Here is a 14622-nt window from a genome sequence, read left to right on the forward strand (position 1 = left end):
TTAGAATTGAAAGTAGCTATTTTAACTAAAGGTATTTTCTACTCTGATGGCGGGCGGCCTACATGCTGTCGGGGGAAGCGGGGAACATGGGGCCGACCAAAACAGCACGACGCGTGAGGCCGTTAAGGGAGAGAGACAGAGGCCACTACTACAACGTTGCCAAGAGCGCCCGCGCGCGTTAACGTTGCGTTGAAATCCATATAACAATGAAATACAGAGCTTCGTATGTTATAGTTCGATTATGGCCAGTGGATGAGTTTTATTATTTTTATTTATTATTTATTCCTAATATTTTCTTATATCTTCTATGTAGTATGATACGAGTTTATTAATAATGCGTATAACAAGTGCATTGACAACAGACCGAAAAACAATTCATTCAAAAGTACAGAGTTACACAACACATTTTCTTACCTTATTCCAGCTGAAGGATCCCGACACTCAACTCCTCACTGTGGCTGTCCTCTCGCAGATTTATGATGATATCGTCCATCACTGTGTCCAATACCATGCCCCTTTTGTAATCGTCCTCTTGAAATTTTTCAGCATGTGACACGCAAGCCTTCCACTGCTGTTCGGTTACTTTATCCACCTCCTCTTCCATTAAAGATTGGACGTCAGTTAGTTTGAACGTTTTGTTCCTTTTCCCTACAGCAGTTTTAACGTTTCCCCAAACCAGTTCTATGGGGTTACATTGACAGTGATAGGGTGGCAGGCGACCCTTTCTGTCAACAAGTGTATCAGTTTCATACTTTATTGCCTTTGGCTTGAATTGTTTCAAAAGAGACAACAGTTCGAGTCTGGTGCGATTGCTGTCATGAGGAATATTCCTAGCAGATAACCACGATATAATATCAGCTTTTCGTGTGTTCGTCGTAGGAATTCTTTCTAGCTGTACTGAATGGTAGCTGGCATTGTCCATTACAATCACTGCGTCTTTGATGTTCCTTTCGTCAAGAGCGTCTAATAACTTCAAAAATCACTCTTTAAAACCATAGCGTTCATATCAGTGCGGTAGTCATCACTGGTCGATTTCACCTTTGGCCTGAAAACCAATTTACACTCCTGTAGAAAACCAGTGTGACTGGAACGTACGTGACAAACAATAGTTCGTCCACCTTTCCCCACAGGAACTTTTAAACCTCCTGTACCCTCTTTATCTTGCCAGATTTTCGTTGGAGCGTAATTCTGATGAATGTAAGTCTCATCTAAATAAAATATAGGGGGCGATGGGTCCTTATTCCTCAGGAGATGCATTTTTCTCAAAAACGTTACTCTGGCTGTTACTATATCAGCTTTCTCCATTAAAAATCTTCTCCCGTCGTTGCTTTTTTTATACTTGAACCCCATAGACTTTAGTATCCTCCACAATGAAGTAACTCCCCATTTAAATAGTATATCACTTTCTAAATTACCACGTAATTTGTTCAGTGTCAGGTATTCACCCTTTACGTAATAACTGACGAGAGGTATTCTAATTACATCTTTATGGAATCCGTCGATTGCCTTTGTTACACAGTTCCTTTTGATTCGTTTGCGCGGTGATTGAAATGAGATGGAACCAGATGACTGGGTACTGTCTTCACCTTCCTTTACTATAGCCTGAACGGTTCGCGTACTAACTTGACAAGCTTCCGACACTCTCTGCTGCACTTTATACACACTCACTAAAGGGCCATTATTTTCTGCTTCCTTTTGAAAATATTCATGAACATTGCTTATCAATCCTCTACCCTGGCTCCTTAACTCTTGCCTCTTCGCCAGTGCAAGATATATAGTGCAATTGTTATATAAAAAGCACAGAGCAATACAAATAGAAACAATAGAAGAAACTAACGTCACATCACATACCAAGAAAACGTTAATCGAAGAATGCAGTAAAGGACGCGGAAATAATTACTCACAAAACAAACTCTTTGTAATACCCAACGCACACAGTAAGGCTACTCGGCAACACAGCAGTTCGAGGAGCGAAGTGAGCGCGGCAAAGTCTCCAGGTGACTGAATAGTTCTCAGTGCCACCGCTAGGCGATCTTTTGTCTGATTGGGCAGTGAAATACTGCCCGCACCCCACTTCCCCTGACAGCATGTTGGCCGCCCGCCATCAGAGTAGAAAAGAACTATAGGTAGTAATTTGCTTGCTTTGGAAGGACCAGAAATCAAATGACATCAGAGATGTCTATGAACTAATCTACCAGGGTACATCCAACAGGAATTGTGTTGACTTCATTATGTGTGCAAGCTTGCAAGATTGAGTTGTTGAGGTTCAGCCCTATATCCTCTCAAACTTGTGTTTTCCCTGTCGCAATCTGGCTGTAATGAAATGGCGTATAGCTTTTAGTGCCGGGATGTGTCCGAAGAGTTCGGGTCTCCAGGCGCAGGTCTTTTGATTTGACTCCCGTAGGCGACCTGCGTGTCGTGATGATGAACCAGTCCTGTGCCATGGGAATTAGCCAGTTATGGTTAAAATTCCCGACCCTGATTCCTGTGGCCTAAGGCTCGCTAACCATTTAGCCATGGAGCCGGACAATCTGGCTGTGATGACCTAAAAATGGAACAGCATTGGCAGGAGCTACGAGATCATGTTTGAGACTGTCCTGAACATGAGTTCCTACTTCTCTCTGGTGATATTAATATGCATGTTGGTCGCACTAAGAATCTGTCATGATGGTAATACCTACTGTATCTGAAAAGATGATGGAACTCATATGTTGGATTTCACCGAGGCAAATGACTTGATTTCTGGTAATACGTTCTTCGGAAGTGCATCAATCAGCTCATCACTGCAGCAACTAAATTGACCTTATCGTTGTTCGGCCTCGTGATCTCCGACTAGCAAACGGTGTGGATGTGTACAGCCTTAACATAGGGTAGTCATAGCAGAATTAAGGACCTCTAAGCATCGTAGATGTGGAGGGATAAATACCCCCGAGAAGATCAAGTGGTGGAGGCTTAAAGGGCAGTAGGAGACCCTAGCAGACGGCATACACTTTCCTCCCGTTGACCTGAATGCGATTCACAACACTTGAACCACATTCTAAGGACCTTTCACTGCAAACATAACAGTAAACTTGGGTACATCAAAACATAGTTCCTGCCGCATTGAAAAGCAGACGTTCTTATGGATGATTTCAGTCGAAGAAGAGGTGTAGGATAAAAGGACATACAGTATACAAACTGGGTTTAACAAAAGAATCCAGAACACAGGGAAAGAATTGTCATTGCCAAATCTGTCGCTGAATAGAGGCGCATTCACTATGTACAAGGTGTATCACAACTATACCGACAGAAAAATCAGGCATGCTGTTCGTGTGATGTTGAGAATGATGGTGCAGTCGGATTGGCGGGAAATGTTTTTCTTTTGGTTAATTGAAGTGACCTTGTTACTTGCGGGCGCGCGATTCAAATTGACGAACTTGTTGTATTTGCTACACCAGAGAGCCAGCCGCTCGCTGTTGCTGTGCGCCGGAAAAGGGAAGGGAGGGGAAGTGAAAAGTGGGAGACAGAGGTAATGCACAAGTTTCTCGTTCATAGTCGCTTCTGAGCTCCGCTAGGCGGTGTACAGTTTGTTCTGCACAAATTGACTACGAAGTGGGCCACATAGAAAGAGGAGACAAGCTTGTAGCAGGAATACAGGCAGTTTTCCAAATCATTTGCCACTCACCACACATCCTGCCAGTCTGAAGGTGAACTATGCACCTAAGTAGAAGGGGCCATAACATCTACTGTAATCAAACTATTTGTGTATTGTTCCCTTCGTTCAGTATTTACAGTGTTGTGAGTGAAGGAATACACAATCGCGGCGCGGCAGCACTGAGCATGTCACTGCGACTAACAGACGAGAGGTGAAACAATCTGGTGCTTTCACTGACTGACAAGTGTGTTTTAAGTACAGTGTGTTCTTGCACTGTGTGTACAGTTAGGGCTATTTAATAAATGAACTGTTGATATTGCCTGTTAGAGACAATCCTGTTCTAGTCCTATGAGAAACATCTCTGTCCGCCACCCCTCTCTACCCTTGTCTTCCCTGAAACATGGCAGCAGCTCATCGCGCACCCGGAAGAAACAATCTAACCTCATTTTCTCCGTCAGTCTGATTACAACATTACACTAGGGGCATCCTTGATTTTTGACGGTATAGTTCTGATAAACAATGAACACCACTGAACTCAAAGGAAGAATAAAAAACTATTTTCCGGCTGACCAAAGTTGACACAGGTATTGAGCACTCTGTGTGTATTAGAGGCGATAATGACAAGTGATTACAGGTCAGATAGGGAATCCTCGAACTTTGACAACTACCTACATTTGTAGCGAATTCCTGCATTGAGTTCCCACATCACCCTATTCCAGATGGTAAGTCTTATCTTATGCATCACATCAGAGGAAGTCGGGAGTGCCGTCAAGGGTATGAAGAACCAAAAAGCGACCTGACCACACGACCTTCCTGCAAACGTCTGAACGTTGTAGCAATTTAAAGAACTCATTATCAACTGGCTGACCAGCTTTTTCATTGACAGAGTTTACTCTGGGTCTGTTCCATATTATTGGGCTACAAACATCCTTGTGCCTATTTTTAAGCAAAAGGATGATCCAGAATAATGTGCAGATTACCGTCCAGTTTGTCCCCTATTGCACAAGAGAAGATCTTCGAGTTACCCGTCATTATTGACTGGGTGAAATGGTTGGCGTTATTGCTAACCAATGCTTCTTCATTAAGGGTGCTGGAACAACTCACGCAATTTTTCCTACCAGAATACAAATTGAAAAGCACTGAGCGAAACAGCAGCCATATACTGTATATTGCCTTCCTTAACCTTGAAACGACTTTCGACCGTGTTCTACACCGTGTGATCTGGTCTGCACTCGTGACCATAGTGTACCAGAATGCTTATAATTTGGATCAAGTTGGTATACACAAACACCAGAGGTTGTGTACGCTGCTCTGTCAACGTCTCGGAGAGCTTCTCAATGAAAGCTTTAAGTTGGTGTGTACACCATTGTTCCACTCTGTCCCCATTTCCCTTTGTCCTCAGCATGGACACCACCACATGGGACCTGCAATGGAGTGTTCCTAGGACTTCCTTAAATGAAGATGATGTGGCACTTGCTGATAGACCAAGAACGACACTGTGGCATCAAGGTGAAGTTCGGTATATCTGTTTCTCACATTACTACCTTAGTATGAACAGCAAAGAAGAGTGAATACTTGGAGTCATCGGAATCATGTAATGGCTCCATCCAAATTGGTTCAGGTATCTAGGATCTCGCCTATAGACTGATAGTGGGGTAGTTGTAGAAGTACGAATTACGATAAAGGCAGCATGGATGAGATCAAGGGAAGTCACTGGCATACTCTGTGACTGAAGGATGCCGCTACGTATGAAGTCCAGAATATACTGCATTTTACTACGCCGTGTTGCTAAGAACGGTGTTGCATGTTGACAGATTTAGAAAGGTATTACGCCCTTCCCGCGTCCAGAATAGGTGCCTAATGATATCTCAACCTGATCTCAGGGATCATTATTTCAATCTTCACTAATATTTTAAACGTGGGATCCAGACAACGCTGATACTTTAAATATTTCTCTCATCAAGATTAATGGACGTCTCTATCTGACGTGTCCTTGAACTGCAACAGAACCGATAATCCAAGCACTTAGCTCTAAGTTGACTTTGTTATAACAGAAAACTTCAAATAACACATCATATAAATCTTAACTATTAGCATTTTAGATAAAAAAATATAAAATGTGGAACTAAGTTTGGAAAGTGATTGATATTTGTTTTTCTGGAATGTATTCACCATGTAGGCTCATATTATTTTCAATGATCGTATTGTTATCACGATAGAAATTAGTTATGTTTATATTTAATGAAGCATACATAAAGAAAGTGATCAAATGCTTGGAAAGTTATTGGTTACATTGATCTGAAGGATCATTCTATACAGCAGTTTTCTTTAGGACAAGATTTGTTAGGAACATATTATTTTGATTTCGTAGCACTGCAACATATGCTTCTGGAAAATTAGTTTATCAATCGACAACACAAATCTGCTTCTCTTCAAATTAATTCTAATGTTAACCATCATCATATTTGATATTCATTCACTATTAAACGCAAATCATCATTGGACGTATATAACAAGGTAATAATATTCTCAAATATACAATACATGACCTAATGTGCGTGTTATTCCCAGTATTTTCCCTAGGGAAAATCATCTTTGAAGACACTATGTAATATCAAATTTAAATTAGATTTGTTATACAATATAGTAATAATTATCCATGTTGACCTACGTATGCCATCATTATTTTGGTAAAAATGTGATTTCAGAGTACAAGTATCAGGTTGAAACATCCAAGTGAGTAATGAAATCAATCTTATCTGAATTCCCTTTGATGCTCTTCATCTTATGTGCTACCACGTCGTCATTAACATATGGTATGGATTCTCGGACAATATATTATCATTGGTAATGAACATGTATGATCCCACTGTGCGTATATATAGCTTTCCTAACATTTCAAATACATCACTTACATCTCATATTCCGTCGTAGCATTACTTATTCCTTCAATATATCGTCCACTTTCTTCATGTAACATCATAATATCTACATATAACTCATTTCTTCTCGTATCTCTTCATATTCTTTCATACATTTCGCATATATATTACTTCACGCACAAATAACCTTGTTTTCAAATACTCGTCGTATCGGATCGATATCTTCTTAAATTACATTCACATGTCTTCAGTCGGCCATAATATATACAAATCTAACATATATCCTAACTTATTATGGTAACATAAATCCTCTACTTATCATAATATCAATTGGCATTACGTATCGAATATCCTAAAATTATTCCTCTTATACACCTCACACATGACAGGGTATAATATGGCTCTCATTGAAACATTATTATCACTTACTACACTCCCAAACTAGGGTTTCTTTTATTTCTGACGAAGACTACCTATTGCCTTGCATCATCGGCGCATATAAATCACTCGCGAGAATCTAATATCATTTAAATCGTTCTGAAGACACTAAACACATATCTATTAATGTGGGCTTTAACTACATAAATACTAACCTTTCTTCTATTTATCGATATATCTATTTTATTACAGAAACTTATCTTTTTCCGTCGCTTTCCGGAATGATATATGTTACTTGGTCACCCTGCTTGGCCGGTCATCGTGATGTTATCGGGAACGAAGGGTCATCTATGCCATGTCGGTCCAGCTCGGAATCATCTAGATAGTCAATCTCAAATCTTCTTAGAAAGCCATGATTTTCTTCAAAAGCTCGGTTGAAAAGACGCAATACATTGATGAAATCAGCCGTGACATGTTCTCGTTTTTCAAAGTCTTCTAACATAACATACTTCATTCCGCTTAATATTGCTTCGTATAATCTCAGTTGCTATTAGATCTCCGATATGGCTGCTAACATTTCAAGTTTATCTCTTATAGAATGGCTTTTCCAGTTATTGATAATTTATGCTGCGATGTATTGAATATCTGCTTTCATAGTTACGGCCTTATCTTCGTGGATATTATATGCAACTGCTAATCAATTTATAAGTCACGTATTTCAATATTTACGCTTATTATATAATCTTTTTATATGATCCTCTCTTATATTCTTGTTTAGACGTTATAAATATCTTTCTTTTCTTGAATTCTTCTCTCGTTATTAATATCTTATATGCTTTATGCAGCTTCTTGCTCCGAACACGTCCAGTCCCTTGAGTTAGCTTTTAATTTGTGATTTTTGAACAGTGTTGGTTTTAAGAATTCGAATATCAATCTTGTCTTGGTCACTGCCATCACTATCTCAATCATTCCGACTTTGCGTTACTCTCAACTTCCTTGACATTTTATGTAATTTATTCGTTGTGTCTAACTTCATTACTAGTAATCGCGTTCGTCTTAATTCGATTGAGCTTAATTTCCGGAATAGTGGAATGGCACAGTATGTAGTACCAATTATATAACATGGGAATGTATTTAGTATTTAGTATTTAGTATTTATTTATGAACAAACAGGCTTTCCGCCCCATTACATGTTCACAAAGCAATAAGACACAATATTAATAATTATAAAAAAAAAAAAAAAAAAAAAAAAAAAAATAATAATAAAAATAATGATAAAATAATGATAATAATAATATAATACATAAAAATAAAATAATGATAATAGAGATAATAGGAATAAATAATAACAAAAATGATAACAATTCTGTAGCAGTCCTCGGCTCGAGGATCCAGCAAACTCATCACTTGTCCTTATGCCTACCGCAACTTTCGTCACATTCCTTTTCCCTGACCTACTCCCGATCAATACCAAAACATCGACAGTCAGCACTTACATTCTAACCAGCCATAACACAAACAAAAGTCCTCCACGTTCACAACAATAAATAACACAATCCTAACCCAGCAGAAAATCATAATAACTTACAAACAAATTTCAACACTGGTCTCCCTCCACACTTACCTTAACTACCACTTTTATTTCAATGCATTACTACCTCTCATGTTGCAACTTGACCATTATTTAGCCATGCTTGATCTCATTTTAAAACCCAAGCCATGCTCAGCATTACATTTGCTATCGCAACCACCACTCATTCCGTGTCCTTGTGGATTCAGCACATACGTCATCTTCATTGTCCTCTAACTTACTCTCTGTCCAAACCATAACAACCAACATTCCGCAATTGCCCTTCAATCCATCATACACTACATTTACCAACCCGCACTTAATACAATCATCTCTCCAACTCCAAAAGTTTCAGCAATAAATTAAACCATCTCATTACCAAACCATCTTCGCCTATACCAACACTTCTCCCACACCACATTTTTTTTTTTTTTTTTCGATAAATCTAAACTAATTCCGCAATAAATAAACCATCTACATACCAACTCCCGGATTCAGATACCACCTCTTATCCACAGTTTCCATTCCAGATCCACCTCATATACCTTCCACAATACACCACTAAATCTAAATTTACAACATCTCATATTTACAAAATAACACCGCTTAACACCGCTTCTCACCATATTTCAACCATAGCCCTCAATAACTGCGACCATTTTATACCACCACTTCTCCAACACCTCATTTCAGCAATATGACACATCTTACCTTAATCGTATCTAGATACCAGGCCATCTTCACCTTAAAATACCAAACACTCATATACCATCTCTTCACCAACACCACATTCCAATCTCTACCATCCAAAACTCTTGTCCCTCTTAACACTCACTTAGTTAGCATTAAATAAACCTCCTACCCAACCAAAAGCTAATACAGCTACCCTTCAATACCAACACATCGCTTCATATACCACCTCTCAATCTCATACCACACTATCATGCTATCCTCTCTCTTATATACATCAACAATAAATATACCACTTCACCATTGCCACATTTCGGCCTTCACAAATAATTACCATCATAACCTAATAAATTTACAGTGAATAACAATTACTGACATATCGTAAGACTTACCAATCAGCGTCAACTCCAAATATCACAATAAATATATCACTTCACCCTTACGACGTCTCAGCCTTCACAAATTATTTACCATATTTCAGTCTTCACAAATAGTTACCATCCTAGCCTAATAAAATTACAATGCATAACAATTACTGACATATCATAAAACAAACAGACCATGCCATCCTGTCCTCTTACCCAACTCCCCTAACTAAATACTCAGTCCCTATATACACTAAACCATTAAAATTTTAACCTACTATCTCCTTCCCTTATACAGATAACTATTCTACCCCCCTATTCCCCTGCCCACCCTCTAACTCACTCTCCTTCATTTTACTCTCGCAGGCCTTTTTTGTCGCACAAAAATACCTGTTCAATTCACCCCCTTTTTCCCATTGTTTAAGAATCCATCTCAGTATTGCGTTCTCATCCCCTCTCCCCAGTACTTCCCGATTCTCGGCACTCAATAATCTGTGTCTTAACCCCCTCGTTCCCTCACAGTCTCTTAGCAAGTGAAACTCATCATTCACATCTCCACAAAGTACACACCTTGTCTTATCCCTGCCCTGTAACCAGCCCTTATTCCTTGGCAGACCTAAAAGCCACCACATCATCCCATATCGATTTGACCTATCAACGTATCTAATATTCAACCCTGCTATCTCCTCTATTTTCGTCAAAACAATCAGCGAATTTCTTAGTCTGCTTTCCCCCAATAATTTCTGCCTATGGATATCCCTAATTCTCCTTTCTAGTATTTTCATCCCTCTCACTTCTGTCTTTGACCAAACCTCCCCCCACAGGTGCCCTAATCCTATCCTCTCTAAATATCCTTTTATTATTTCTAACCATCCACCCTTATACATGCTCTTAAATTGCTGTACATATGCAGCCTGTAAAACTCTCCCACCTTCCTGTCTTTTTAAATTCATCCAATATCTAACTATTCTTTTCACACCCTCTGATTCCAAATCCTCCCCACACATTAATTCCGCCCCTACGTTTGCTGTACACCTCGGTAAGCCCATCACTAACTTAGCAAAACTACTAACAATCTTTCTTAGTTCCTCTCTTTTTTCATCCAGCCCCCAAACTTCTGCTCCGTATAATACCCTCCCCACTATTACCGACCTGAACACGAGTCTCAGTGTTTTATAACTGATCCCCGGGAACTTGAGTAGCAAATTTCTGACTGAGGCTAAGGCTGCCAAGCCTCTATATTTCATTCTTTTGATCTGGTCACTCCAAGTTCCTTTATCATTAAAAATAACTCCTAGATATTCCAGCTTCCTTACCTGTTCCAATCTTTCTCCCTGTATTACCCAATTCCCTTCCATCTTTCTTCTTTTGTTCACCTGTACTATCAATATTTTAGACTTATTTCCATTAATTTTCAATCCCCATTTCCTCGCAAATAGCATCACTGACTCTAAGGCCCTATTCATCGCCCCTGAAGTTAACGTCATCAATAACACATCATCCGCAAATATCAGTCCTGGCACTTCCAAACCATTAATTACCGGTACAGCCCAATTTCCTGCCCCAAACCCCTCTAAAATATCGTTTATAAATAAAATAAACAGTATGGGCGATAACTTGCAACCTTGTTTTAAACCCACCTTGGACTCCAATGGTCCACTCATTCTCTCTTCTCCCAATTTAACACAAAACCTGACGTCCCTGTATATTCCTTCCACTGCCCTCAACATCTTCTCCGAAATCCCTAGCCTACCTAATTTCTCTCGTAGGGCCTCTCTATTTACCTTATCAAAAGCTTTCTCAAAATCTATTGCTGCTACATAAACCGTACTTCTATTCATATTCTTATACTTTTCTAAAATAGTCTTTACTATCATTATATTATCCACTGTTCTTTTCTTTTTCCTAAATCCCCCTTGGTAATCTGTCAAAATTCCATTTTCTTCCGCCCACCCACTTATTCTGTTCGCTAGCACCCCCGTATATATTTTACTCAGAGAATCCAACAGAGATATACCCCTATAACTGTTCACATCGTTCCTACTACCCTTTCCCTTGTATATAGGGCATATAATTCCTGTTTCCCATTCCCTAGGGTAATTTCCTCCCTCGAATATCCTATTGAATAGTTTCACCATGCCCTCTATCATTATCTCATTTTTACTAATTTCCTTCCAAAACTTATTATTTATACCATTACACCCCCCGGCCGACTTCGCTCTGGCTCTACTTATCACTCCCCGGGTTTCCTCTCTTGTGATTTCTTTATCCAAGTCATAAATTGCCACTCCCCTATTACTCCAAATTACTTCTTCTCCCGAACCTCTCCATCTATCACCCCCCTTTTTTCCTAGTAATTCCTCGAAGTGCCTGACCCATTGCACTTCCTCAATACTCGTTCTCTCCATATTCCTTCCACCCTTAATAATTCTATTAATCTTATCCCAGACTCTCTCAAAATTGTTAGTCTTGCAGTCATTATTTATGGCTTCCATTTGTTCCTCTAACCACGTCTTTTTTGTCTCAGAAATTTTCTTTTTATACTCTTTCCTCAATCTACAGAAAAACTCCCTTTCTTGGCTTCCACCTTTCCTTCTATATTCTCCTAAAGCGTCCATCACCCTCCTCCGCAATCCTTCACACTCCCTATTAAACCATTCTTCTCCCTCTTTCTTATTTCCTTTTCTAGCTTTCACCTTCTGCGCTATCATCTTTATTGGATGTAGCAACAATTCCAAGGCTTTATCAGTATCATTCTCTTCTAACGCCCCTTCCCACCCATATTTCAGAAGATGTAACTCCTCCTTTACTACCCTATTCCAATCCCGGCCTACCTTCTCTGTCCATTTGTACTTATTATAACCCCTCCCTCGTTTATCCTTTGTCTCATTTACCTTCATTGTACGCTTCTCTACCTCTCTTTTCAGCATAACCCTCACCGGGAAATGGTGTGACTCAATCCAATCTCCTATTTCCATACTTACAACTTCCTCAATCATCCCTTCCGAGCTCAGAACCATATCTATCACACTACCCCCTTTCTCCGTAACATATGTCAATTTCCCCGTCCTGTCACCCTCTATCCACCCATTCAGAATATACAAGTTTCCCACAGCACACATCTCTAGGAGCTTCTCTCCATAACTATTTGTAATTTTGTCCTCACTCCTTCTGCTTTCTAACAAACACATTCCATCCTCCCTACTATAAATTGGGCTCTGTTCTCCTATTCTCGCGTTCCAATCCCCAAATAACAACATATCCTCCTCCCCTGGATACATTCCCCTTATCCTACCAATATCCACCAATAACTCTTCAAAAAAATATTTATTTGCATATTCTGAATTACTAGGATGACAGTAAACAAAAGCTAGATTTATTTTCTTCCTCCGTCCCTCTCTCTCTCCCAAATTCAATCTCAGCCATATGGTTTCCATCATATCGGTCTCTATATCCTCTACTCTTTCACTAATTTCTTCCCTAATTAGAACTATCATCCCTCCTGGTGCTCGTCCCTTATTCCTCTCTTTTCTTCTATATTTATATTTTATCTCAAACCCCTTCCATGTAATCTCCCTCCCTGTTTCCAACCACGTCTCTAAGAGTGCCACAACATCGAAACTTTCAATTACTTCCCTAACTTTCTTGTTTCCTAATTTGCTCCTTACTCCTTCAATATTCACACATCCTATCTTCCAAAATTGTTATAACTTTCCCTCCCTCCCTTCTAGGTCTCCCACTCTATTCTTACTTCTAGTATTTATCGACCTCTCTCCCTCTGTATCCTCCATCCCTTTACGTACTTTTCCCCATATGTCTTTTAAGCTCTTACTCCTGACTTTACTCATAAGTTTTTTACCTTCTTGTCGATCTGTCTCCTCTTGACCTTTCTTTTTCGCTACACCACTGCACCCTGCACTCACCTCTTCTTGCTGCTCACCCCCACTCTCCCCCTCACTATTTAGGACTTCTGAATCCATCTCCCTTTGTCCTTTCTTACTCACTGCACCACTACACTCTCCTCTCCCAGTTCCTTGCGGTCCACTCTCACCGTCCACTTCACTATCTTGGTCTTCTGTCTCCCGGCTGCACTGCCCATTCTCTTCCGAGATGCCCTGCTCTCCTGCCACGTCCCTCCTCCTCTTCTTTTCTTCTTTCTTCTTCCCATCTTGCCTTGACCTCTCACCACTCTCAACCCTCTCGTTTTCGTCCATTTCCTTTAGCTTAGAAACTGAATGAACTCTGACCCATCGCCCGTTCGTCACCTCCAACCTCAGACCTCTTATTCGGGCCTTTAGCCCCTGGTTCCTCGCTCTCCAAAGGTGCCTATTCAAGATCTTCGCGTTTTCACTTCCTTCTCTTCCCATGTCTCCTTTCACCCCTATTTTCCGCCCTTGTAAATTCTTGCTGTTTCTTAACACAGAATCTGCCATTAGGGTTGAGAACAATGTAACCCTAATTGGCCTCCGACCTTTGATTCTACCAACTCTCTCTACATCATCAATGTCTACCTCACTAAAGTTTACCTTCATAACATCACGTATAGCTTCCACCACCTTAAATATCAGCTCAATCTTGCTCTCTCTCGCCCCTTCCTCAATTCCATATAAAAATATGGCTTTTTTCAATCTCTCCTGCCTGTACCCCTCCGCTTCTTTCTTCATCTTCATCACCTCGTCTTTCAGATGCTTCACTTCCCCTCTCAATAACTCGATTTCTTTCTCGTTATTGACCACTCTCCTGCTCGATTCCTCTGTCTTCGTTTCAAGCCATTTCTTCATGTTCCCTATCTCCCTTCTCTGCTCCTCCATCATGTCCTTTATTTCCTGCACCTTATCCCATTGACACTTTTCCTGCATCACTTCACTTACAACCACCCTGAGTGCGGCCAAATCCTCTGCGCTAAATTTTCCACTGGTATTTGGGCCTGGGTTCACTTCCACCCCCCCAATAACCAGTAACACTGCTATCACTGTCACCACCAGCACCGCTTCACTCATTTTCAATCCGTCCGTCACCAATCCATTCCTGACCTCCTTCTTCTGCCTTGCCTGCCATTTCCCAATAGCGGCCCGGTACTGTTCAATGCCAACCATGATTACA

Source organism: Anabrus simplex, chromosome 10 (genome assembly GCF_040414725.1).
Source record: "Anabrus simplex isolate iqAnaSimp1 chromosome 10, ASM4041472v1, whole genome shotgun sequence".
NCBI lineage: Eukaryota > Metazoa > Arthropoda > Insecta > Orthoptera > Tettigoniidae > Anabrus > Anabrus simplex.